This window comes from Acinonyx jubatus, chromosome C2, assembly GCF_027475565.1.
Source record: "Acinonyx jubatus isolate Ajub_Pintada_27869175 chromosome C2, VMU_Ajub_asm_v1.0, whole genome shotgun sequence".
NCBI classification, from domain to species: Eukaryota; Metazoa; Chordata; class Mammalia; order Carnivora; family Felidae; genus Acinonyx; species Acinonyx jubatus.
Window position 1 is genome coordinate 39,859,880 of NC_069384.1, and position 26,508 is coordinate 39,886,387.

General features: G+C 36.5%; 1 protein-coding gene across 4 annotated transcripts in view; it reads left to right on the forward strand.

Annotated features, from left to right (window-relative positions):
• The window catches only part of HTR1F (5-hydroxytryptamine receptor 1F), a 153,859-nt gene that overhangs the window by 109,906 nt on the left and 17,445 nt on the right, over positions 1–26,508 (forward strand). For 2 of the 4 annotated variants that reach the window (XM_053220701.1, XM_053220703.1), the window contains one exon: positions 8,686–8,737. The exons of 1 other annotated variant lie outside the window; for it this stretch is intronic. The gene's annotated coding sequence lies outside the window, so the exon portion shown is untranslated. Of the gene's footprint in view, positions 1–8,685; positions 8,738–23,362; positions 23,684–26,508 lie in introns of those variants that run through there. One more of the 4 variants, XM_053220704.1, reaches the window with a different exon arrangement.

Here is a 26,508-nt window from a genome sequence, read left to right on the forward strand (position 1 = left end):
TGTTTACTTTTTGACAATACAACTCATAGCCATATTATAGAACCCTGCTTTTGAGGTACTTACTAAACCATAATAACACGCTCAATGTTGTTAAAAACTAAAACCTTACCCTGAGCTTACTTACTAAGGTTTATAAAAGAGGTAGCTTATTTTCAGATAAATAGTTAGATAAACTATTCTGTTTTAAACAAAATTTTGTATCTCTAGCTTCAGTGTTTATTTACCTTAGCTTAGTTTTTAGAAATGACAGTTTTTAAAGACCACTCTCAAACCAGACTCCCAATTTGCTGACATGTTTGTGTAAATTTGTTCTTCAGAGCCAAAAGAGTTTGTGTCCACACAGACCCACCCATACCCAGTAGAAGAAGTTCATTGTATTGCCAAGTCGACTGGAGATTCTTAGTGGCATAGTTCCTAACACTGCCTTACAAATAACTCCATTCTACATACTTAGGAAATGATTCATTACTTAAGTGCCTCCACTACCAACAGATTAGTCAGCTAGCAAGAATAGCAGGAGCTTGAATGTATGAATCTACATCTCAAGAAAAGTTCATTTTAGGATGTAGATCTGTGCCTCTTTTGCCCCAGGACACTGCCTTCTGGAAGATTGGCTATTGTAAAGAACTGCCAAATTCCTTCAAGTCTGAAGTGTGTGTTGAGGGAAAGAAGTGGCATTGAGAAAAGTAAATAGTTTGATGGCAGATAGTAAACTTCAAATGAAAGCCACTACCATCTTTCTTCTGTCTCATGGAGAAAGAAGAACAAGCTGGCCTTTTCCTTGTTTCTTATTGACAACTTCCATACCTTTACTGTCTCACTGGAGTCTTAAATCCCCTCCCTCTTGAAGTCCACACCATCTTCTTTTTATCACTCTTCCTGTAACCTCACTATTGCCATCTACCAACCCAAAGGTCAGAGGTCAGAGGTTTTTGGAGTTTGATTTATGAAAGTCTAGTTTTTCTCCCATTCCGTATCAGGATCCTTGGGAATTCAAAGCCCAAGACCAGGGGTGCCTGGGTGATCCAGTGGGGTTAAGCATCTGACTTGATTTCGGCTCAGGTCATGATCTCACAGTTGGTGAGTTCAAGCCCCATGAGAGGCTCTGCACTTATGGCTGGAGTCTCCTTGAGATTCTCTCTCTCCTTCTCTCTCTGCCTCTCCCCCACTCTCTCTCTCTCTCTCTTTCTCAAAATAAATGTAACACACACACACACACACACACACACACACACACACACACACACGACCCTGTAGCCTCATAGTTCCCAGTTTAAACAATTTTTACACATATTCTATTTGTTCCTCTTGCAAGTATGTTCAGAAATTGGACTTCTGTTAACTCCAACCTAGTCCACTGGAGAAACTTCTAGTTCCAAAATCTGGTATTCTAAGACTATCTTTCCTTCTTTCATACTTCTTCATTCATTCATCACAAACTCTTAATTTCTTCTGGTCTTTCAGTTCATCAGTATGCCCCTGGTTTCATGTTCTTCTCAGTTTACTGTGGACCTCTGGATCGATGCCCTCACAAGCCCCCACAGCCTCAAATTCCCCTGGCTAGTGGCCAGCCTCCAAAACCTGGGAAGCCCTATCAACTGCTTCTACTCCTACTCCAGCAGTGCTGAGTGCAAGTGGAGTCAGTAATATAATGATCACTATGATTTCAGACCATAAGCTTTTACATACCACCTTATCAAAGATATCCATTTAGTGCCTGGACCATTATATTACCTGTAATGACAACAATAATATGTTAAAGTTCACTATGCGTTAGGCACTCTGTACTTTGATGCAGCATTTAGTGAATCCTCCTAACAGCCCTAGGAGGCAGATACTATTACTATCATCAGGGTAGAAATAATCAGAGGAAGTCAACGCCATTCAATGAGTACTTGCTAAAGAAACTAACCAATGTATATTGTTACTTTACCACAGACTTTTTTTTAAAACACACTTGATTTTGTAGTTTTGGTTCACAGTAAAATTGAGTGAAGGGTACAAAGATTTCCCTTACATACCTCTGCCTCCTCCATTGTCACTATCATAGTCTCCTCCATTATCAAATCCCTTATAGAGTGGTTCATTTGTTACAATTGATGAACCTACATTGACACATCATTATACCCCAGAGACCTTAATTTACATTAGGGTTTACCCTTGGCATAGTGCATTCTATGGGTTTAGACAAATTTATAACATGCATCCACCCTTATAGAATTATGCAGAATAGTGTTACTGCCTTTACCTATTCACCCCTCCTCACCCCCTAACTCCTGGAAACCACTGATCTTTTTACTGTCTCCATGGTTTTGCCTTTTCTAGAATGTCATGTAGTTGGAATTGTACAGTGTATAGGCTTTTCATATTGGCTTCTTTTTCTTAATAATATGCATTAAAATTTCCTCCATGTCTTTTCATTGCTTGATAGCTCATTTCTTTTCAGCAATGAATATAATATTCTATTGTTTGAATGTACCACAGTCTGTATATCCATTCAGCTTGTGAATAACATCTTAGTTGAGAATTTTTTACCAAGAGGGTGGGGGGGAAGCATTGATTCATATCAGGTTAGAGTCCTGATGTCAATAAATCAATGAATTACTTGTAGAATACAAGGTCACATTCTAAACGGGCTCAAATAGCAAATAGATAATATTTGAATAAAACGTTTATATTTTACTAAGATGTAACAACAAAATTTTATTTTTATCTTATTTTTTGACAAAGCTATAATTAATCATTCAATGTTTACCAGTTTTTATACCTGATCTTTTATTCTGTAATTTAGTGCAGCCCCAAAGGACAACTAAGCTACCAGCATTTCAGAACCCATTAATTCAGTAGAGATATTGATATGAAAACAAGCAAACTTCAGGAAACTGCTCTGAGCCTCAGTTTCCTCATCAGTAAAATTGGGATTAAAAATAGTATCTTCCTCATAAGACTGCTGTCAGAGAAAATGACATGGTGGGAGCTTACAAGTTCTAAAACACTGCTGGAAAGAGTAAGAAGCGATCAGCCCTGAACCTGACAAAGGAAACAATACCTTCAAGTAGAAATTTTAAAATTTGTTTCTCAACTTCTTTTGTATATTTTGAGATTTACATATTTGCTTTCTGATAAAAGTCAAAAAATGAATAATGCATAGAACAGAGATAGTTACCAGGAACCAGTCTTTTTTTTTTTTTTTTTTTTTTTGTAATCATTATAATACATACTCTAGGATGGTAAACAGTAGCGGTCTCCACCATTCTCTTCTCAGTCCCAATTGCTTTTATGCCTCTTTTAACTTCTTTTTTTTCCTGGCAGCTACACTATTTTCAGCCACTTAAGGACACAGAAAAATTACCTCTTACATATATTTTCTTAAAAATCACTTGAGTATGTTCTCCACCAAAATACGCAGTAACTAAGAAACATGAAGATATGAGTTCCCAGAACCAACCCTTGAAAGCAGTTACTGGAAGGTCCACAATAACAATTTGTAGCAAGATTAGAGAACAAACATACTATCCTGGAGCAAGAAGCACAGAGTCCCTAGAAAGTTATCTGTGAAGGCAAAAAATAGCTATATATAAAAACAACTATATATTAAATTTGACTGCATGTTTAAGTCCAGGAAAAATGAGGTTATCATGCAGCAAATAGTGCAAGAAAAAAATAGGGAAACTAGAAACTTTAGGAAAACCAAAGACTGAAGTGAAAAAGACATGTAATACTAGTAGTCATTGGTTCTGTGATAAATAGTATTTGCATATTATATGTAATATATGTAAATTAAATACACTGCCACAGTTATGTGTTTGATTTCCAACTTATTCTAAGCTCTGTGAACTTAGTAATGATAAAATTGAACTGAAATGTTATGAACTTCCTATAAAAGTATAAGTTGTAAGGTCTGAGGCAAAAAGAAATGTAAGGGATCAACAGGAAGTAAATACCCTCATTCACATAATTGAGAGTCAAAAAATATTTTTTGTTAATGAAAGCAAAGGGAAAGTTGATAGGATGTTTCTAAAATTCACAAAAATAACCAGTGAAGATATTTTAAATACAGATATAAATTTGTAGGAGGGATGGAGTATAGAAGTTTTTGTAACATAGTAAATAAACCAAATCACAGTCTATTAGCAAAAAATCAATACATTATTTCTTATCTGAGTTTTTAAAAAGTAGTGGGAGAAGGTTATTAAACTTTCAATTCATTTTCCTGTCTTCTCCACCTCATCTTACTCCCATCCTATATCATCCCTTGTGTTTGTAGATCATCAACTCTTTACAGGTTCTCCAAGGTAAACTGGTTATAATCGATGCTTTATTCTGCTGGGTGGATATTCTTGGCGATGGCTACATCTGCTTTGGGACCTCAGACTATTATGCCCCATCTATTTTTTGTTTTATTTTATTTTTGCCTATTTTATTGAGGGATAATTTGCATAAGATAAATTATATCAATTTAAAATGCAAAATTCTATTAATTTTAATGGTTGCATATACCCTGAAACTACCACCATTATCAAGTTACACATTTAAACTACCTTCAAAAGATTCCTGTGCCTCTTTATAGTCCTTCCCTCTCTTTGTCCCTGGACCTAGCAACCACTGATCTGCTTTTGGGTACCTACATTAGTTACATTTTATATAAGTGTTATAATATAAAATGTCCCCTTTTTTGTTTGGCTTCTTTAACTCAGCACAATTTTGAGACTCATCCATGTCATTCCATTTAACAGCAGTTTGTTGTTTTATTCTAATGAGTAGCATTCAATGGTACGAATGACCATTCTTGTTTAACCATTCACCTTGGTGGACATTTGGGTTGCTTCTAGTCTGAGATTGAAATGAATAAAGTAGATTGAACATTCATGTGCAAGGCTTTTTGTGAACATATTTTTTCATTTCTCACAAGTAAATACCTAGCAATGGAGTGGCTGGGTCATATGACATATGTATATTTTTAACTTTTTTTTTTAAATGCAGTTTTCCAGAGTAGTTGTATTATTTTATACTCCCATTCATAGTGCATGAGAATTCCACTTGCTTCATATCCTCACCAGCAACTGGTATTTTCCATCTTTTTAGTATTAGCCATTCTAGCGATAATTTCATTATTATTTTAAATTAAATTTCCCTAATGACTGATGTTGACCATACTCCATGAGATTTGGGCTATTCAAATGTCTTGTTTTGTGCAGTGTCTTTCAACCATGTCCACTTTTTAAAATGAGTTATTTGTCTCAAGTTTTAAGAGATCTTTATATATTCTAGATAGAAACATTTTGTCACTCTTCAAATTTTTTTTAAATTTAATGTTTATTTATACTTGATTTTTTTTAATTTTTTTTAACGTTTATTTATTTTTGAGACAGAGAGAGACAGAGCATGAACAGGGGAGGGGCAGAGAGAGAGGAGACACAGAATCTGAAGCAGGCTCCAGGCTCTGAGCTGTCAGCACAGAGCCCCAACAAGGGGCTCGAACTCACAGACTGTGAGATCATGACCTGAGCTGAAGTTGGATGCTTAACCGACCGAGCCACCCAGGCACCCCTGTTTATTTATATTTGAGAGACAGAGAGAGAGAGAGAGAGAGAGACAGAGCATAAGTGGGGGAAGGGCAGAGAGAGGAAGACACAGAACCCCAAGCAGGCCCCAGGCTCTGAGCTGTCAGCACAGAGCCCGATGCGGGGTTCGAACACACACGAACTGTCAGATCGTGACCTGAACCAAAGTTGGACGCTTAACCAACTGAGCCACCCAAGCACCCCCAAACATTTTGTCATTTATATGTCAAATGGATAATGTCTCCAATTCTGTGGCTAGACTTTTTATTTCTTAAGAATGCTTTTCAGAACTGGAAAGGTTAAAACATTGATAAAGTCTAATTTAATGATTTTCTTTCACTATGGTTTATATTAATTTATCCTACCTAAGAAAACTTTGCCTCATCTAAAGTGACTAAGATATTCTCCTATGTTTTATCTTGAAAGTTTTAAAGTTTTGGCTTTAACATTTATGTCTATGATTCATTTCAAATTATATTTTGTGCATCTGTGAAGAATCAATATTCATTTTTTTCCATATGGACAACCAGGTATCTCAGCATGATTTATTTATTGAAAAGACTTTACTTTTCCCAAATGAATTAGCTTGGCACCTTCTTCAAAAAACATTGGCCATATATGTGTGGGTCTGTTTCCACACTTTTTTTTTTTGGCTTTTTAAGTTTCTATTTTAATTCCAACCAGTTAAAATACAGTGTTATATTAGTTTCAGGTGTATATAATAGTAGTTGAACAATTTCATACATCACCCAGTGCTCATCACAAGTGCATTCCTTAATACTCATCACCTATTTAACCCATCACCCACCCATCTTCACCTCTAGTAACCACCAATATGTTCTCTATAATTAAGAGTCTGTTTCCTGATTTCTCTCTGTCCCTCTCATTTTTTCTTTTTTCTTATTTGTTTTGTTTATTAAATTCCACATATGAGTAAAATCGCATGGTATTTTTCTTTCTTTGGCTTATTTCGCTTAGCATTATACTTTAGCTCCATCTGCATTGCTGCAAATGGTAGCAACAATTTATGGTTGAATAATATTCCTGTGTGTGTGTGTGTGTGTGTGTGTGTGTGTGTGTGTGTGTGTGTGTATCACTTCTTCTTTAACCATTCATCAATTGATGGACACTGGGCTGCTTCCAGATCTTGGCTATTGTAGATAATGCTGCTATAAACAAATGTAGGGGTGTATGTATCCCTTTGAATTAGTGTTCTTGTACTTTTTGGGTATATACCAACTAATACAATTGCTGGATCGTAGGGTAGATCTATTTTTAACTTTTTGAGGAAGCTCCATACTATTTTCCAGAGTGGCTGCACCAGATTGCATTCCCACCATTAGGGTATGAGTGTTCCTTTTTCTTCACAGACTCACCAGCACCTGTTGTTTCTTGTGTTATTATTTTAGCCATTCTGACAGGTGTGCGGTGATAGCTCTTTGGAGTTCTGCCTGCGTTCTCTTCTAGGATCTTTATGGTTTCAGATCTCACATTTAGGTCTTTAATATATTTTGAATTTGTTTTTGTGTATGGGGTAATAAAGTGGTCCAATTTCTTCCTATTGCATGTTGCTGTCCAGTGTTTCCAACACATTTGTTGAAGAGACTGTCCTTTTTTCCCATTGGATATGCTTTCCTGCTTTGTCAAATATTAATTGGTCATACGTTTGTGGGTCCATTTCTGGGTTCTCTATTTTGTTCCATGGATCTATGTGTCCATTTATGTGCCAGTACCATACTGTCTTGATCGCTACAGCTTTGTAATATAACTTGAAGTCTGGAATTGTGATGCCTCCAGCTTTGCTTTTCTTTTTCAAGATTACTTTGGCTCTTCAGGGTCTTTTGTGGTTCCATACAAATTTTAGAATTGTTTGTTCTATTGTTTTTAGACTTTAAAGTGTTCCCATGATTTATACATCCACCTTTTCGCCAATACCACACTGTCTTTATTATAATAACTTTAGAATATGCCTTGAAATCAGGAACTGTACATCCTTAAACTATGTTCTTTATTTTGAAAAATAAGTTTAAGTTTTTATTTAATTTTAGATATAGTTTGCCAATTTCTAAAAGTGAGCCTACTTGAATTTTGGCTGGACTTGTGGTACTAAATCAATAGATAAAATAGATAAATAATTATCTTCGTAGAGTCTTAAAATCCATGTCTTTCCTTTTATTTAGGTCTTCTTAAATTTGTCTCAAATAAATAAATAATAAATAAATAGATAAATATAAATTTATCTCAACCATGTTCTGTTATTTTCAGAACAGATGGTTTGCAATTAATTTCATAAAATCAATTCCCCAATACTTTGCGTTTTTAGTGTTCTTGGAAATGGCTTTCTAAAATTTCATTTACCAGTGTATAAAACTCCAATTGATTTTATTAACCTTGTGTCCTGCAACTTGGAAAAATTCACTTATTCTAATAATTGGTTTTTAGATTCCTGTACATTTTCTAAGTAAAATAGATGTGTCATCTGCAAGTAGAGAAACTTTACCTCTTTCTTTCTGATGAATATTGTCTTCTCTTTTTTGCCATGTCCAAGTATACAATGTTGAATAAAAGCTGTGAGAGCAGGCCTCTTTGCCTGTTCTCAGGTTTTGGAGAGTAGCATTCAGACTTACTCAAGGAAGTATGTTAGGTATAGATTTCTAATAAATACCTTTTGTCAGATGGGAAAGTTCCCATCTGTTCCTAGTTTTCTGAAAGTATTTTTGTTTTGGGGTTTGTTTTGTTTTGTTTTACCATGAATAGATGGTGAATTCTATCAGAAAATTTTTCTGCTTCTACTGAAACAATAGCATGATCTTTCTCCTTTATTCTGTTAATATGTCGAAATATACTGATTGATTTTATTAATATTAATGTAACTTTGCATTCCTGAGATAAATCCCACTTGATCATGATGTATTATTCTTTTTAAAGACTGCAGGATTCAGCTGCAAGCATTTTGTTGGAGTTTTTAACACCTAAATTAATGGGGCTATTGGGTGTTTTTGTTTTTATTTTTGTTTTTAATGTCTTTCTCTGGTTTTGTTATAAGGTTAACTTGTAAATGTTCCCTCCTTTTCTATTTGCTGAAAGCATTTTTATTAAATTTGTCTCATTTCTTCTTTAGATATTTGGTAGAATTCACCACTGGAACCATGTGGAATTTTCCTGATGGGAAGGTATTTAATGGCCAGTTCAATCTCTTTTACCAAATAGGGCTCTTCAGATTATCCGTTTTTCTCTTGAGTGAGTTTTGGTAACTCATGACAAAAATTATCTACAATTACTGGGGTGCCTAGGTGGCTCAGTCGGTTAAGCATACGACTGTTGATTTCAGCTCAGGTCATGATCTCATGGTTCATAGGATCAAGCCCTGTGTTGGGCTTTGTGCTGACAGCGAAGAGCCTGCTTGGGATTCTCTCTCTCTCCCTCTCTCTCTCTCTCTCTCTCTCTCTCTGCCCCTTCCCTGCTCATGTTCTCTCTTTCTCTCTCTATCTCTCAAAATAAAATAAATAAATATTTTTTGAAAATTATCTACAGTTACTTATAATCCAGACACTCTTTGTAGATAGCATCAGATGTCACAAGTTCAGTTCTACATGACTACTTCCCACCCCCAGTTCAGAAAACCTAGGTTATCCCCTGTGCTTTTGACTGACTAGCTATAGATCCAGCTTCTAATGACCTCCTCCTTGATTTCAATTTGGTAGAGCTGTAATCTGAAATGTTCACCTCTTAGTGGACATTAAGCCAAAAGACACAACCAAGACAAAGAATGAAAAAGAAAGGATTTTACTTGCAACAAATAAGGAGAACACTGGGGATATGTCCCAGCATCTCCCCAAACAATAAAATTAGGAAGCTTTAAGCTAAGGACACATGCATATTCAAAAGAGGGTTGGCAAAGGAGAATTCAGTGTGGAATTGGGGCAAACGTTATCCTAAATTGACAGAGCCCAAGTCCTACCTGACTGATGTCCGGAGGGCCAGCAGGAGTCAGTAGCAGTTCTCTGGCTCCAGTTAGTCTGGCGTTCAAGTGCTCAAACAGGTTTGAATCCTGCAAAAATGACTCAAGAATATGTGGTAGGTCAATCTTTGCTTTTGAAACAGCACAGTTTTACCATTGGTGCAGTTACACTACCTTTTGGCCTGGTAGAGACTTAAGTTTTTACATTCCCTTTGCTTCCTTAAAATCCCTAACTACTGAAGTTTTTGCATTTCTGTAATAATTCCAACACCTTCTAGGAAGTTCTGCAAGAAGTTTTCTTGGGCAAGTAGAACCAGTTGGGCATCGATCACAAAAATAGCTAGGGGCCTAAAAATGGCTTTTCTTGTGTCCTGAAAGCTATGTCTCATCTTTCTTTTTCTGACTACCCCTAAATCTGCTTACAGAGGAGCTCTCAGAACTTAGGAAAATGCTTGCTTACCTTTACCAGTTTATTAAAAGATATTATAAAGGATCCAGATGAAGAAATACCCTAGGCAAGGTCTAGGAAAGTCCCAGCTCAGGAGCTCCTGTCCCCAGGGAGTTGGGGTATGCCACCTCCTGGTGTGTGTGTGTTCACCAGCCTGGAAGCGCACCAGACCCTATACTATTGGGATTTTTATGGAGGCTTCCTCACATAGGCATGATTAATTATTAACTTTGTTTCTAGCCCTCTCCCCTCTGAGGAGCAGGACTGAAACTTCCAGGCTCCTAATCATGGTTTGGTCTTTCTGGTGACCAGCCCTCATCCAGGAGCTCACCCAGAGTCACCTTAATAGAACAAAAGTTGCTCCTACTGCTCTTATGAATTTAGGGGCACCTGGGTGGCTCAGTCAGTTGAGCATCTGACTTTGGCTCAGGTTATGATCTCATGGCTCCTGGGTTCGAGCCCCATGCACTGTCAGTGCAAAGCCTGCTTTGGATTCTCTGTCCCCCTTTCTCTCTGCGCCTCACCCACTCATGCTCTCTCTCTCTCTCTCTCTCAAAAATAAATAAACATTAAAAAAAAAGAAAAAAGGCTTAGGAATTCACAAGGGTTTTAGAAGCCCTGTGTCAGGAACTGGGTCAGACACAAATATAAATATTCTCTGTTATCTCACAGTGTCCTTCAATGAATTTGTCCATTTTATCAAAATTGTCTAATTTGTTCACATTATTGTTACTAATATTCTCTTATTAAATCTGCATGACTTGTACAGAAACCTCTGCTTTCAGTTCCAATATTGCTAATTTAGTTTTAATCTTATTTTGCTTGATTAATCTAGAATTTCATCACGTTGTCTTTTCAAAAAGCCATTTTTTGACTGTTAGTTTTCTTTATTTTTGTCTATTTTTTATGTCATTGATCTCTGCTCTTTATTATTTCCTTTTTTCTACTAGGATTTTGTTTGCTCTTCTTTTTCTAGTTTATTACATTGGAGTCTTTTTTGTTTTCCTTCCAAGTTTTTATTTAAATTGCAGTTATTTAACATACAGTATAATATTAGTTTCAGGCATGGGATTTAGTGATTCATCACTTACAACACCCAGTGCTCATCACAAGTGCCCTCCTTAATACCCATCACCCATTTATCCCATCTCCCTCCCACCTTCCCTCCAGCAACCCTCAGTGTGTTCACTATAGTTAAGAGTCTGTTTTCTGGTTTGCACCTCTCTCTCTTTTATTCCCCTTATGCTAAGTGAAATAAGTCAGAGAAAGACAAATACCATATGATTTCACACATATGTGGAATTAGAGTTGGAGTCTTAAGTCATTGATTTCTAATACAGGCACGGGCAATAAGCTCTAAATTTTCCTCTAAGAACTATTTGGTTGTCTCCAGAAATTTTAATGTCTAGTATTTTTATTATCATTCATTTCAAAATATTTTATATTTCCTTGTATTTTCTTATTTGACTCATGGATTATTTATAAAGGTGTTCAAGTTCCAAATACTTAGGGTTTTTACTAAACATCTTAAGTATATTTTACAGTTGTCAAGTGTTCTATAAATATGTTAGACCATGGTAGAAAATTGTGTTGTTTAAATCCTCTCTGTTCTTACTCTTTTCTTTTCTTTTTTTTTTTTTTTTGCATCCAATGTTTTATCATTTGCTGAGAGAAGTTTTTGTTTTTTTTTTTTTAAACTTCCACTATGTTGTCTATTTTTCTTTAATCCTTTCATTGTATGTGCCCTGAAGCACACAGAATCCCCAAGTAGGATTGTTAACTCATTTAAAAACATGTAAAACCCTTCATGACCCATAGGAAGCATTCCAGAAATATTAGCTACTTCTAAACTAACACTCTTTATTTATTCAATAAGCTAACAGTTTCTATTCCAACCTTATAAGGATATTAAAATCATTCCTTAGAAGATTGCTAATAATTTGCTAATAGTCAAATCCTGGGTCCTTGTACCTGTACCTTATTCTAGAATATTTTTGCTGCATTTGAACTGCTGATCATCATTTCTTTCTTAAAATCTCTTCCCTTGTTTTTGGTGATGTATATTCTATTTATTGTCATCTCTCTCCCTAATCCACTTGTGCCCTATCTGCTTCACAATTAAAGCTGTTTCCTCACAGGATCCAGTGTTAAAAACTCTTCTCATTTTAGGGGTATCTGGGTGGCTTAGTCAGTTAAGCATCTGAATCTTGATTTTGGTTCAGGTCATGATCTTGAGGTTTGTGGGATCAAGCCCCATGTCAGGCTCTGCACCAGCAGCACAGGGCCTGCTTGGGATTCTCTCTCTGCCCCCTCTTCCATGCTTGCTCTCACTCTCTCTCTAAAAATAAATAAATAAACATTAAAAAAAAAAAAACTCTTCTTGTTTAAACTTCTTCCCTTGGTTATTTTATCTCAACCACCACCTCTGTGCATATAGTACCCACATCTTTATCTCCAGCTCTGAACTTTCTCCTGAATTTCAGATCCACATTGTTAACTGCTTGATGAGTATGACCTCAAGGTAAAATTCCAACACCCCAAATGGCATGTGTCTAAGTACAAACTCATCACCTTGACAACTGCCTGAAACTATTTATTGATTTGAATTATAGATCTATGTTGTTTGATATGACCAACCTCTCAGTCACTCAAGTTGAGGAAGGCAAGAACATATAGTGGTTAAGACTATAGGCTCTAGAGCCAGATTCTCTGAGCTTGAAACTTCTCTCTAAATTCAATTACCCCCTCTATATAACTGAGATAGTAATAGTACCTAAATCTTAGTGTTGTTGTGAGGGTTAACTGAGCTCATGACTATGATGCAATTAGTACACTATAGGTTTTTGCCAGCCTTATTATCTTTGAATTTTTCCATGCTTCCTACACCCATTCAGTGCCACAGCCTGTCCTTTCAATAAATACTATTTGTCATGAGCACACTATGAGGGCACACACACACAAGTTCTATCTTTCCACAGTGTCAGCTTTATGCAATCATAAAGCAAAGTTAATCACAATGATAAAGCAGTCTCTGGATTCCAAACTCAATGACATTTCACCATGTGATTAAACTTGGCTTCTTACACAGCACACAGAGCAGAACATAAGACAAATCACAAAACCAACAAGATAGCAGACAGGTGTAGGAAGTTAAAGAACCAAATGTGAAGTCAGTCTGTGGGCGCAGAGTTGATAGAAGGCCTCCGTCCGGTCCAGGTCACCTCTTGGCACTTGCTACTCATTATGTTCAAGCACGGAAGGACCTCAGTTCTGTCTGGAGATCAATCAGGCAGAGTCTGGTGGCAGTTGCCTTTCGTAAATGGTCGAACACAGAGAAGTCAAGTCTGAAGAGTCTGACAGCTTGCTGCAAAAATCTTCCCCTTTTTAAAGGGATTTAATTGATCTTGGGCCCCTGTAGAAGAACCTTTTTTGCTTCTGCCTGTTATCAGTTCTGGGATGTGAGCTGATGCTGGTTCCAGTCATTACTATTACTTTAGCATTTTCTTTTAAAATTAAAATTATACTATACTACGGGGCGCCTGGGTGGCTCAGTCGGTTAAGCGTCAGACTTTGGCTCAGGTCATGATCTCGCAGTTCGTGAGTTCAAGCCCCGCATCGGGCTCTGTGCTGACAGCTCAGAGCCTGGAGCCTGTTTCAGATTCTGTGTCCCCCTCTCTCTCTCTGACCCTCCCCATTCACGCTCTGTCTCTCTCTGTCTCAAAAATAAATAAACGTTAAAATTTTTTTAAATTATACTATACTAGAACAATCTATTAAAGTCTACTTCAATTTTCTTTATTTTTGCGAATAAGAAAAAAAACAAATTAACATCCAAAATTAAAGAATAATTTGAAAAATGTTTTAGTTACAGCAAGTGGTAGTTTGCCTAAGTTCACTTTATAAGACTTCAGACAATATTAGTATGAGAGAGACAAATATGAGATGTAAAAAGTGCATTAGTAAAAGGATTTAAGACATTGCTATGGGGATATTTCATGCTGTTTTGATAATGTGATTTTCTTAGTGCAATAATTAAATTTACACTGAGATGTGATGTGAGACCACCATGGTTTAGGGAGGATTATGAGTTTCACAGATTAAATAGAAATGACTCAGTAGCCTAACTAATGAAATAAGTACATATTTTACACCACAGTACCCCAACTGAATACAAATATCATTTAAATAGGAAAAGATACCAAGTTGCAACTTGCTCATTTTCCATCTGAAAAAAGTGACTGAGCAGCTATTTAAAAAAAAGAAACAATGGAGTTTGTTAAATAAAAAGTAACATTAACACATTTCCTTTACTTCTTTATGAAAATACTTATAAGCTCATCCCAATCACTTAAATAATAGTGATTCTCAGCCTTTCTGCACATTACAATCACCTAGGTAGTGTTTTAAAATCCCAGTGCCATACCCAAATCAATTAAATCAGGATTTCTGGGACAGAGACCTAGGCATCAGCCTTTTTAAAAGTCCCCAGATGATTTCAATATGGCAGCTAGCAAATTGAGAACAGCTGCATTTTCAGTACTTGATGAGACTTCTTTCACCCCTGTGAGTAATTACTCATCTGCAATTTGGAAACCATCTTAGATGTATCACAAAAAGAAGTCGTCATTGTAAGTTACCAGAAAACAGTAGCTGTCCAGGTGATTAATAGAAAGAAAGAAAAAGAAAGAGAGAGAGAGAGAGAGAGAGAGAGAGAGAGAGAGAGAGAGAGAGAGAGAGAGAAAGAAAGAAAGAAAGAAAGAAAGAAAGAAAGAAAGAAAGAAAGAAAGAGGAAGGAAGGGAAGGAAAGGAAGGAAGAAAAAGAATATTTGCTGCTCTAAAGTGGTAATTCTCAAAACTGAAGTAGTCTGGTAGGTTCCTGGGATAGAAAAAGACAAAAGAAATCGAGCTTAAGTGAATTACTATGAGTAGGGAAAGAAAACGTGTTTGATGACTAAGTACCTGTATCAAATCCCAATTGTGACAACTTACCTAGAAATATGACAATAAACAAACCACTAGATTTCTCTGAGCCTCAATTTCTTCATCTATAAAAAAGTATAATGCTTTTGTTATGGGGGTATTAGGAAAATCATAGAAATATGCCATACAATCCATTTTGTGTGATTTCTAGTACTATAGTGGATACTCAACAAAGGCTATTTCCAATTTTTCTTGTAGCCTATCCCTGTGCCTTCTCTTTTTTCTATTTCCTGTTACTTGTTAATTGAGCTTATTCAATTTAAATTAATCCATCAATGATCAAATTGGACCATTTGATTTCTGTCCCTTAGACAGCCTGACTGATACTTTGGTAGACTGGTTCCTGATGACTATCACACAACTCTAGTCCTCAAGCCATCTATGATCTGGAAATCATGAAAACAAGCCTGGAACTTTCTTCAGAATTCCCAAATTGTGTTTCGTAAAACTCTAGTGTCTTACAAAATGTACATGGTGTGCCACATGCCAAAAACGTTTATAGGAAAAAAACCTAGGGGAAAGCAGTAGTCCTCTCTTACAGATGCCCAGCAAAAAATAGCATACTGAACTTCAGAAAAGTTCTACAGTAAAGATATGCCTTTAACCCATAATATCCTAATTTTAAGTGACCACCCTCTCCCCAAGGCACCAATTAACAGCTTTAGTGGGCTAAGTCCAAGGAGCACAGCTTGAGAAATTCTGCTGAATAATATTATTGATGACTAGTCAAAAGCCAGAAAACTCATTTTAACTTGCTCACCCTTGTCATTAGAGAATGGCCCATCCCAGCCAACTTCAATGAAGGGACAAAGCCTAAAAGCTGTGGGGGAAGTTTTAAAGTAAGTTTTGAAGTGAAATGTTAAAGTACAGATTGTAGTTTAAAGTGTATTCAGGATTATGGGTATGTGTGCTGTTGAATTTTTCTTATAACTTTAATATATTACCTGTAAATATAGTATCTAATATGTTAACCAGCAAGACATCTGCTCTGTATGGCAAAAATTATACAACTGAATTCACTGTTTTCTCATTCTGTAATCTAAAAATAAATGAGGAAGACAGTATAAAAGAGAGGAGATCTAAAAAGGAGTAGAATGTTTACACATCCTATCAAATATGATAAAATGTGTTAGAGTTGGCAGATATAATGCAGGACACCAACTTGAATTTGAATTTTAGACAAACAATGAATATTTTTGTCATAATAAGCATTCTAGACATACTTAAAAAGTATTCATTGTTTATCTGAAATTCAGATTTAAATAGGCATTCTCTACTTTTTTTATTTGTTAAATCTGGCAATCCAAATGTGCTAAATATCTAAATTGCATTGAAAATGACATACATACGATACAAGCAGTGAAAATAGATAATATTTTAGCTTTCAAATATTGACATGCCACAATTAAAAAGAGAAAGGAAAAGAGAATGAGGCAACTTTGATTTTTTTTCAAACAGATGATACACATTAGGATCTATCTAAAAATTCAGAATGGTTTATTTGGCAATGACTTAGGACAGCAATATTTAAGGGCAAAAATGGATAACTAATAAGTAAATCAATTAAATTTTACAGAAACAGTTTCAGGAAACAGAGATTAATAGTGTGAGAAACTGCTATAAAAGCTATTCAAAATTGCATTTTTTAAAGTCCTAAACCTATAAACAGCTTTTATTTGAACCAATGTAAAATTCCTTGAGCATAAAACTAAAGATAAACCAAGGGAGACATTCACATGCAAAAAGAAAACATGAACTTCATTATAGTTGAGTCAACATTTGAGAATTGTATTCTCAGCTGTTTTTAAAAATAAAAAAGAAGTGGGACACCTGGGTGGCCCAGTCGGTTAAGCCTCTGACTTCAGCTCAGGTTATGATCTCACAGTTCATGGGTTTGAGCTCCATGTTGGGCTCTGTGCTGACAGCTCAGAGCCTGGAGCCTGCTTCAGATTCTGCCCTGCTCATGCTTGCTCTCTCTCTCTCTCTCTCAAAGTAAATAAACATTAAAAAAAAATTTTTTGTAATAAAAGTAAAAAAGAAGGGGCGCCTGGTGGCTCAGTCAGTTAAGCATCTGATTCTTGATTTTGGCTCAGGTCATGAGATCAAGCCCAGCGTTGGGCTCTGTGCTGAGCAAGGAGCTTGCTTAAGAGTCTTTCTCCCTCTCCCTCTGCCTGTCCTCTATCTATTTAGATAGATAGATGATAGATAGATAGATAGATAGATAGATAAAGAGCTAAATATATATCTGCATTATAATTTATTATAAACATAATAGATTTTTCCTTTATATTTAAATTAGCAAGATATGAAGTAATCAGAATTTTTTTGAAAACTAAATTATATTAATTGCATTTATTTTCATTTTATCTCAATATTTAGACTCCTCAGATTCATATCAACAGGATTTGTATAGTAGCTAACTAATGGGAAAAACAGAAACACAGAATATAACTGACAGTTTGCTTTGCCCTTGTTAGAAAATATCATTTTTTAACACCCAAAATTAAATTGTTTCTTAACAGCTCTTAAGCAGATTCAGACAACACCCCTTCACACACATTGCCACCACCACCACCACCATCAAATATTTTCTTTGGTTCCATGGTTAAACCTAATGATCTTTGTGTAAAATAAATATTGCCATAATAACATCAAAAGTTGTTTCTTTTTTTTTACTTTTTTCATAAGTACCTAATAGATCAAATAATTGTGATTTCATCTTTTTCAGTAGTTTGGTTAAAATTAGTTAAAATACTGATTTGAGGGGTGCCTGTGTCTGAGTGTCCAACTTCGGCTCAGGTCATGACTTTGTGGTTCACAGGCTCAAGACCCACGTTGGGCTCTGTGCTGACAGCTCAGAGCCTGGAGCCTGCTTCAGATTCTGTGTATCCTTCTCTCTCTGCCCCTCCCCTGCTCTCTCTCTCTCTCTCTCTCAAAAATAAATAAACATTTAAAAAAATTTTTTTTAATTTAAAAAATGCTGATTTTAGGGGACCGAGGTGGCTCAGTCAGTATAAGCATCTAACTCTTGATCTCAGCTCAGGTCTTGATCTCAGTCATGAGTTCAAGCCCCACATTGGGCTCCACACTGGGTGTAGAGCCTACTAAAAACAAACAAACAAACAAACAAACAAACAAACAAAACAATGAATAAAATACTGATCTTATACTCTGATAATATTTTAAGTGATTTTAAGTGATACATTTAACCTTTCTAACCACATAAATCTACCAAATGTGACTTATTGGCCTTTTTTTTTTTTTTTGAGAAAGAGAGAGAATTTATTTATTTTGAGAAAGAGAGAGAAAGGCACAGGGGCAGAGAGAAGGGGCAAGAGAATCTCAAGCAGACTCCATGCTATCAGCGCTGAGCTGACATGGGGCTCCAACTCACGAATCCTGAGAACATGACCTAAGCTGAAATCAAGAGTCAGACATTTAACCAATTGAGCCACGCAGGCACCCCAAGTATTGGCTTTCTTATTCATTGAACCATCTTTGTTTTCTTGATTTGATTTTCATAGTTGATTATTTAATGAATAAGCTAAATTTACCCTAAGAACATTTTCATGTTTCAAATGTGTTTAGCACATGTAGTAGCTCCTCAATAAGGATTGCTTTTGTACATTAATCAGAAACATTTATACTATTTCTGACAAAGTTTTGCATTATGGAAAAACAGTTCCTCCCACTGCTCTAGAAAAGCTTCTTATAATGTATTCAAATATTAGGTAGGAAGGAGGTGATGAGTTGTCCTGATCTGCCTAATTGCCTAAGTGTGAAGAATTACAGAAACCCAGAGTTACCCTACTAAATCTTGTTTGTTCTTTAATATTATTATTATTATTTTACTTTGAATTCTAGTTATCTTGTTTGTCCTTAAAGTGAAAGCTGCAAGAAGAAAATGAACCTTCTGTCACGTGCTCTACACTACACGGTAACACTGAACTAACACCTTCCATTGGCCAGGGTGCAACCCTCACTTTTGACATTTTTGTTGGCCTCAGGATGTTACCTACAGCATTGGTTCCTGTGCAGGAAATCCATGACTTTATACTTCAGAACTAGGAGCTGTGGGTTTGGGACTCCACAAACTCCACAGAATTTAAACCATTACAGAGAGAACATTTATACTATTGCCTCCAGGCCAGAGAGCTTAACTTCCCCTAAATTCAGGGTGTATCTTATGTAAACCTATCTAGAAATATGTGTCCTGGATTCTGGCTGGATGGTAAACCCTTTGAAATTTCCCCAGAGCACTGACTTCACACGTGGTAGGAGTTCATTAAACATTCAGAGACTAAGACTTAGAAATTAAACACATCTTTCTTCTGTTTAGCACCAGGACCTCTCACCAGTCCAGGCTGGTTTTCTGGGCTTTCTCTCCCTCCTTGAAGCAGGATCCAGGAATTCAAACCATTTTCTTTTTCCCCAATACCCATAGAAGCCCTATGAAGTTATTTTCCCCTAAAATTGATTTCATAGCAGAACACAATGATCACAGCTCTCTACTTATTTATTTCTCCTACTTAAAGATTTAGATTAACTCTTCTCAAAGAAGCAAGACCAAGGGAGGGAGGGCATGCAAAAAGGCTGACACTATAAAGAGCAGTTCAATTAGAGTAATTTCCTCTGGGACTGCCTTGATATAGTCCTACAAATACAAAGTAACCTGGAAAGGAAGAATTAAACACATTTCAAAGAGATTGGGGCACCATCTGTGCCAATTGCCCAAAATATCATGGTCATCAGGTTTTCTGATCTGGTTTTCTCCCTGCCTTGAAAGAACACCAACGTATTCAACCTCCTTCAGGGATCTTCCTATGGCCAGTATGCATTAAAATGCTACAAGGGGTGCCTGGGTGGCTCATTTGGTTAAGCATCCAACTCTTGATTTCAGCTCAGGTCATGGTCTCACAGTTGGTGAGTTGGAGCCCCACGTTGGACTCCATGCTGACTGTGTAGATAGAGCCTGCTTGGGATTCTCTCTCTCTTGCTGTCTCTCTGCCTGTCCCTTGCTCATGCTCTCTCTCTTTCCTTCAGAATAAACAAACTCAATAAAATAAAATAAAATGAAATAAAATAAAATGTTATTAAATAGCCCACAAATATTAGATTAAAAATATGGTGTAGCCCAGATTTTTGCTCTGACTCTTCTCTTCAGCTGAGTAAGCATTAGGCTAAAGTAAGTCAGTGCTAAGGTTCTGATGTCACTTATGTACCCTGGTCACAAACACACCAATAAAAATTATCAACATGGAGTAATAAATAATTTAATTCTTCAACACTATCTATTATTTAGATTTTGTTGACATAGTTTGGGGTAATTGTTCTTTCCCTGAAATTCCTTTGGCCATCTACCCCACCCCACCATAGCCCCCAAATCCACTCCACTGGCAACATCTAATACCACCTTACTTTAATACCAGTTCAAGCTTTCGCCTCAGAAATTGCCAGTAGGGCAGAGAGATACTGAGTCAATTAACTGCTAGATGAAGCTGGCTAGTTGAATGGAAAAATTATACAACACTGGAGTCCTGGAGCCAGGACTTCATGTTGATTGAAATGCAAACAGAGAAAGTTAGTAAAGAAAAAAGCAAAGGTAAATATAGATGAGAGAGACTTGAATCTGGAAAAAAATATGATGATTCCTTTTCAGTCCCCTGAATGTGGCCAATTATACTTTATTTCCTGACCAGGTGTGGTACAGTCACTTTTTCTAATGACCCCCTTTTCTTAAGGTGGCTTGATTGGATTTTTTTCTTTTTAAATAAGAAGTCATGCCCTTCATAAATCCATCTTACTTCAATTAATAATATATATTAATTCAGTTAATCACAGGAAGTTATCAAAACTTAAATTAGTGACCTACGTTTTTAGGTGAGTAATATGCTACATTATATAATCTCTAAAAAGATGTTTCAAAAACTGTTTAATATATGTTTCCTATATGTTTCACACTATTCACTTACTGTTTCATATATATTACAAAAGAAAACTTCAGTCAAAAGGAGGTAGCTAATGTCAAATTGTGAAATAGGGGAATGGAAATTGTACAATTGAACTGGACCATACAAAACCAAAGCAAGATGTGTGAGAGGATGCCATTTCATTCTGGACCTTCCATACATACATGGAAGGACATATATTCCAACGACAATAGATAATAATAATGCCTTTAGGAGATAACTGGCAACATAACGTATGAGTTTTGAAAGACATTTTGAGGATACTAAACAAACAGAATTAACACAAATGCCAAATGTTATACCCACAAAACACTAATTTTAGATAGCCTGTACAAATAGAAAATTTAGCCAGGAGAGATCAAGGCAAGGAATACCTATGTACCCATGAAGCGTTCTTCAAGTCAATGCCAATAGGTTATTGACTAAGGCTAGACCTGCCCAGGTTAGAGCCACATCAGCTGAAACTGCTAACACTCTACTTTCCTTTAGCTACCCTGCATCTCAGAAACCTTTTGGATTATCTATGAAGTCCTTTAGGGACTTCGTATTATTTCCTCCTCTTCTTAGACAGAGTAGGACATCAAGAGAATGTTACATAATTCAGAACTGTTACATAATTAGCTTTTGAATCATTTTTTTCTCCCACTTTTGTGAGCTTTTTTCAATTCAAAGGAGAAAATTGATTGCTAAATATGGCATTTTATTCCTATTATATGTTAAACTTCAGCTTTGATAGAAAAATAATGGTCTGTCACATGGACATTTGTTGCATTATGATTTCTTCTCATTTTATGACAATTGACATCTGACGTAAAATGGTAAATGCGCTAAATTTTAAGTTGATGACAACCCAAAAAACAAGACAAATCAAAACAAAACAAAAAACCCTCCACTTCATTAGTGAGATAAGAATTAAAAATAAATATTTATTGATGAATTAGATTATTCTACATACTTTTTTAAAACTCAAGATAAAAGATAGCTCTCCTTTCACAGGGCTTAGAAAATCTTTCAAATACATTAACTCATATACTTTTTTTAAAAATGTTTATTTATTTTTGAAAGAGAGAGAGTGCATGCGTGCACAAGGGAGGGGCAGAGAGAGAAAGGGATCGAGGATCAGAAACGGACTCTATTCTGACAGCAGACAGCCCAATGTTGGGCTCAAACTCACAAACCCCAAGATCATGACCTGAGCCAAACTCTGATGCTTAACCGACTGAGCCAGCCATGCACCCCAAACTCATATACTCTTAATTAGTTTTTTAGATCGCAGAATCTTCAAATGGGGTTTGCTTCTAGAATTATGCACATGATTTGTTGACTTTAAAAACTCCTGCTACAGTACAGATCATTAAACTATTAACCTAAGTCTATTCTAGCAGTAATAAATTTTAAATAGAAATGGGTTAAATCATGTTTGTTTAAAGCTCTCATGCTTATGGTTTTTAAGCCCTTTTTGAGCAAAAATCAATATTTCAATAGTCAAGTATGCTGGAAATGAGTGTCTAAGAAATAAATAGAAATTTTAGCTATATTTAGTGTCCTGAGTATTATTATAGACATTCTACCATGCTAGAATACCATTGTGACATGATACCACTAATTTTTTTTAGTATAAAATTTATTGTCAAATTTGTTTCCATACAACACCCAGTGTTCATCCCAACAGATTCCCTCCTCAATGCCCATCACCCACTTTCCCCTCCCTCCCACTCCCCATCAACCCTCAGTTTATTCTCAGTTGTTAAGAGTCTCTTATGGTTTGGCTCCCTCTCTAACTTTTTTTTTCCCTTCCCCTCCCCCATGGTCTTCTGTTAAGTTTCTCAGGATCCACATAAGAGTGAAACAATATGGTATCTGTCTTTTTCTGTATGGCTTATTTCACTTAGCATCACACTCTCCAGTTCCATCCACGTTGCTACAAAAGGCCATAGTTCATTCTTTTTCATTGCCACATAGTATTCCATTATGTATATAAACCACAATTCCTTTTTTTAAAAATTTTTTAATGTTTATTCACTTTTGAGAGACAGAGAGAGACAGAGCATGAGCGGGGAAGGGGCAGAGAGAGAGGGAGACACAGAATCTGAGGCAGGCTCCAGGCTCCAAGCTGTCAGCACAGAGCCCAACACGGGGCTCGAACTCACGAACTGCAAGATCATGACCTGAGTCAGAGTCGGATGCTCAACCGACTGAGCCACCCAGGTGCCCCTAAACCACAATTTCTTTATGCATTCATCAGTTGATGGACATTTAGGCTCTTTCCATAATTTGGCTATTGTTGAAAGTGCTGCTATAAACATTGGGGTACAAGTGCCCCTATGCATCAGCACTCCTGTATCCCTTGGGTAAATTCCTAGCAGTGCTATTGCTGGGTCATAGAGTAGATGTATTTTTATTTATTTATTTATGTATTTATGTATGTATGTATGTATGTATGTATGTATGTATTTATTTATTGTTTTGAGGAACCTCCACACTGGTTTCCAGAGCAGCTACACCAGTTTGCATTCCCACCAACAGTGCAAGAGGGTTCCCATTTCTCCACATCCTCTCCAGCATCTATAGTCTTCTGATTTTTTCATTTTAGCCACTCGGACTGGTGTGAGGTGGTATCTCAGTGTGGGTTTGATTTGTATTTCCCTGATGAGGAGCGACATTGAGCATCATTTCATGTGCCTGTTGGCCATCTGGATGTCTATTCATGTTTTCTGCCCATTTCCTCACTGGATTATTTGTTTTTTGGGTGTGGAGTTTGGTGAGTTCTTTATAGATTTTGTATACTTGCCCTTTGTCTGATATGTCATTTGCAAATATCTTTTCCCATTCCATTGGTTGCCTTTTAGTTTTGTTGATTGTTTCATTTGCAGTGCAGAAGCTTTTTATCTTCATGAGGTCCAAATAGTTCATTTTTGCTTTTAATTCCCTTGCCTTTGGGGATGTGTCAAGTAAGAAATTGCTGCGGCTGAGGTCAGAGAGGTTTTTTTCCTGCTTTTTCCTCTAGGGTTTTGATGGTTTCCTGTCTCACATTCAGGTCCTTTATCCATTTTGAGTTTATTTTTGTGAATGGTGTAAAAAAGTGGTCTAGTTTCAACCTTCTGCATGTTGCTGTCCAGTTCTCCCAGTACAATTTGTTAAAGAGACTGTCTTTTTTCCATTGGATATTCTTTCCCACTTTGTCAAAGATTAGTTGGCCATACTTTTGTGGGTCCAATTCTCAAGAAAGTCGGGATAGAAGGAACATACTTAAAGATCATAAAAGCCATTTATGAAAAGCCCACAGCTAATATCATCCCCGATGGGGAAAAACTGAGAGCTTTCACCCTGAGATCAGGAATACGACAGGGATGTCCACTCTCACCGCTGTTGTTTAACATAGTGTTGGAAGTTCTAGCATCAGCAATCAGACAACAAAAGGAAATCAAAGGCATCGAAATTGGCAAAGATGAAGTCAAGCTTTCACTTTTTGCAGATGACATGGTATTATACATGGAGAACCCAACAGACTCCACCAAGAGTCTACTGGAACTGATACGTGAATTCAGCAAAGTCGCAGGATACAAAATCAATGTACAGAAATCAGTTGCATTCTTATACACTAATAATGAAGCAACAGAAAGGCAAAGAAACTGATTCCATTCACAATTGCACCAAGAATAATAAAATACCTAGGAATAAACCTAACCAACGATGTAAAAGATTTGTATGCTGAAAACTATAGAAAGCTTATGAAGGAAATTGAAGAAGATATAAAGAAATAGAAAAACATTCCGTGCTCATGGATTGGAAGAATAAATATTGTCAAAATGTCAATACTACCCAAAGCAATCTACACATTCAATGCAATCCCAATCAAAATTGCACCAGCATTCTTCTTGAAGCTAGAACAAGCAATCCTAAAATTCATATGGAACCACAAAAGGCCCCAAATAGCCAAAGTAATTTTGAAGAAGAAGACCAAAGCAGGAGGCATCACAATCCCAGACTTTAGCCTCTACTACAAAGCTGTAATCATCAAGACAGCATGGTATTGGCACAAAAACAGACACATAGACCAATGGAATAGAATAGAGACTCCAGAATTAGACCCACAAACGTATGGCCAACTCATCTTTGACAAAGCAGGAAAAAATATCCAATGGAAAAAAGACTAAATTTTGTTTTAGAAAACCTGTTGTACTTTAGATGTGTAGATCTATGCAAAGTAAGCAGTGACAGAAGTGGCTAGAGCCTGGAAGACGAGTCTGAGTGGGCTCCCATACCAACATCAAGTCCTTCCGAGAATGTAGAGGCACCAGAAATGAAAGAAAAGGTCACCCATCTCCATTACCCAACCATTTCCTTCCCCCTCTGCTCCTAGTTCTTTCCGTTCTTCATTTAGCTCTACGTGAACAGTCAGGAAGCAGTCTCTGCATTTTGAAATCCCACCTTACTCCTGCTGACTCCCTTGTCCTCGCTGCCACACCAGATTCCAGATTCGTTCTCAGCTCCCATAGAAACCCTCACACTTTGGTCTTACCTAACACTTACCATACCACAAGAAAAGTAAGCTCTTTTCTTGTTCCTTTCATACTCTAACTGAAAGTTTCTTAAGGGCAGGGGCTAAAAAAATGTTTTTAATCAAAATTGTGTTATAGTATAGAGCCTAGCATCTAGGAGGCATACAATAAAATCTTTGTCAAGTGTTTATTGAAATCTTACATACTAGGTTCTTGACACTGAAGTCACAGCATTGAACCAAAATTCTAGATCCTTGTTTTCATGAATTTTATATTCTAACAAGGGAAACAGATAATGCACAAGTAAAAAACTAAGAATTTTAGAGAGGGATAAATACTATGATGAAACATAATGTAATATGAGAATGTCTGAAACTTTAATAAGAAAAAACCAGCTATCTAGGAAAGAAATTTCCAAGCAGAGGGAACAGCAAGTCAAAAGGCCATAACCTAGGAAAGAGCTTGATTTCATCAAGTAGCAAAACTAAGAAGGCTCGGGGTGCCTGGCTGGCTCAGTCAGTGAAGTGTGAGACTTTTGATCTCGGGGCTGTGGGTTAGAGCCCTGTGTTCAGTGTAGACATTACTTAAAAATAAAATCTTTATAAAAAAAAACAAACAAACCTGTGAAGGCCTGTGTGGCCTCAAGAATAGTAAGGAGCATATGGGAATTGATACCATAGAAGACTGAAAATGTAAGCAAGAACCAATTCATAAGGGCCTTGAGGGCATGGTTAAAGATCTAGACTTTATTCTAAGCGCAATGGGAGGTCATTGGCAATTTTGAAGAACAGAAAAGTCATGTTTTAAAAAGATTCACTTTGGGGTGCTTAGGCAGCTCAGTTAAGCATCCAACTCTTGATTTCAGTTCAGGTCATGATCTCACAGTCATGAGATCCAGCCCCAAGCTGGGCTCCGTGCTGGGTGTAGAGTTTGCTTAAGATTCTCTCTGTCTCTGTCTGTTCCTCCCCTACTCTCTCTCTCTCTCATAACAAAACAAAACAAAACAAAACAAAAAAACAAACTTGCTTTATATAAAATATATAAAAATATAAAGAGTGGACTAAAATATAAAGAATGGACTCTA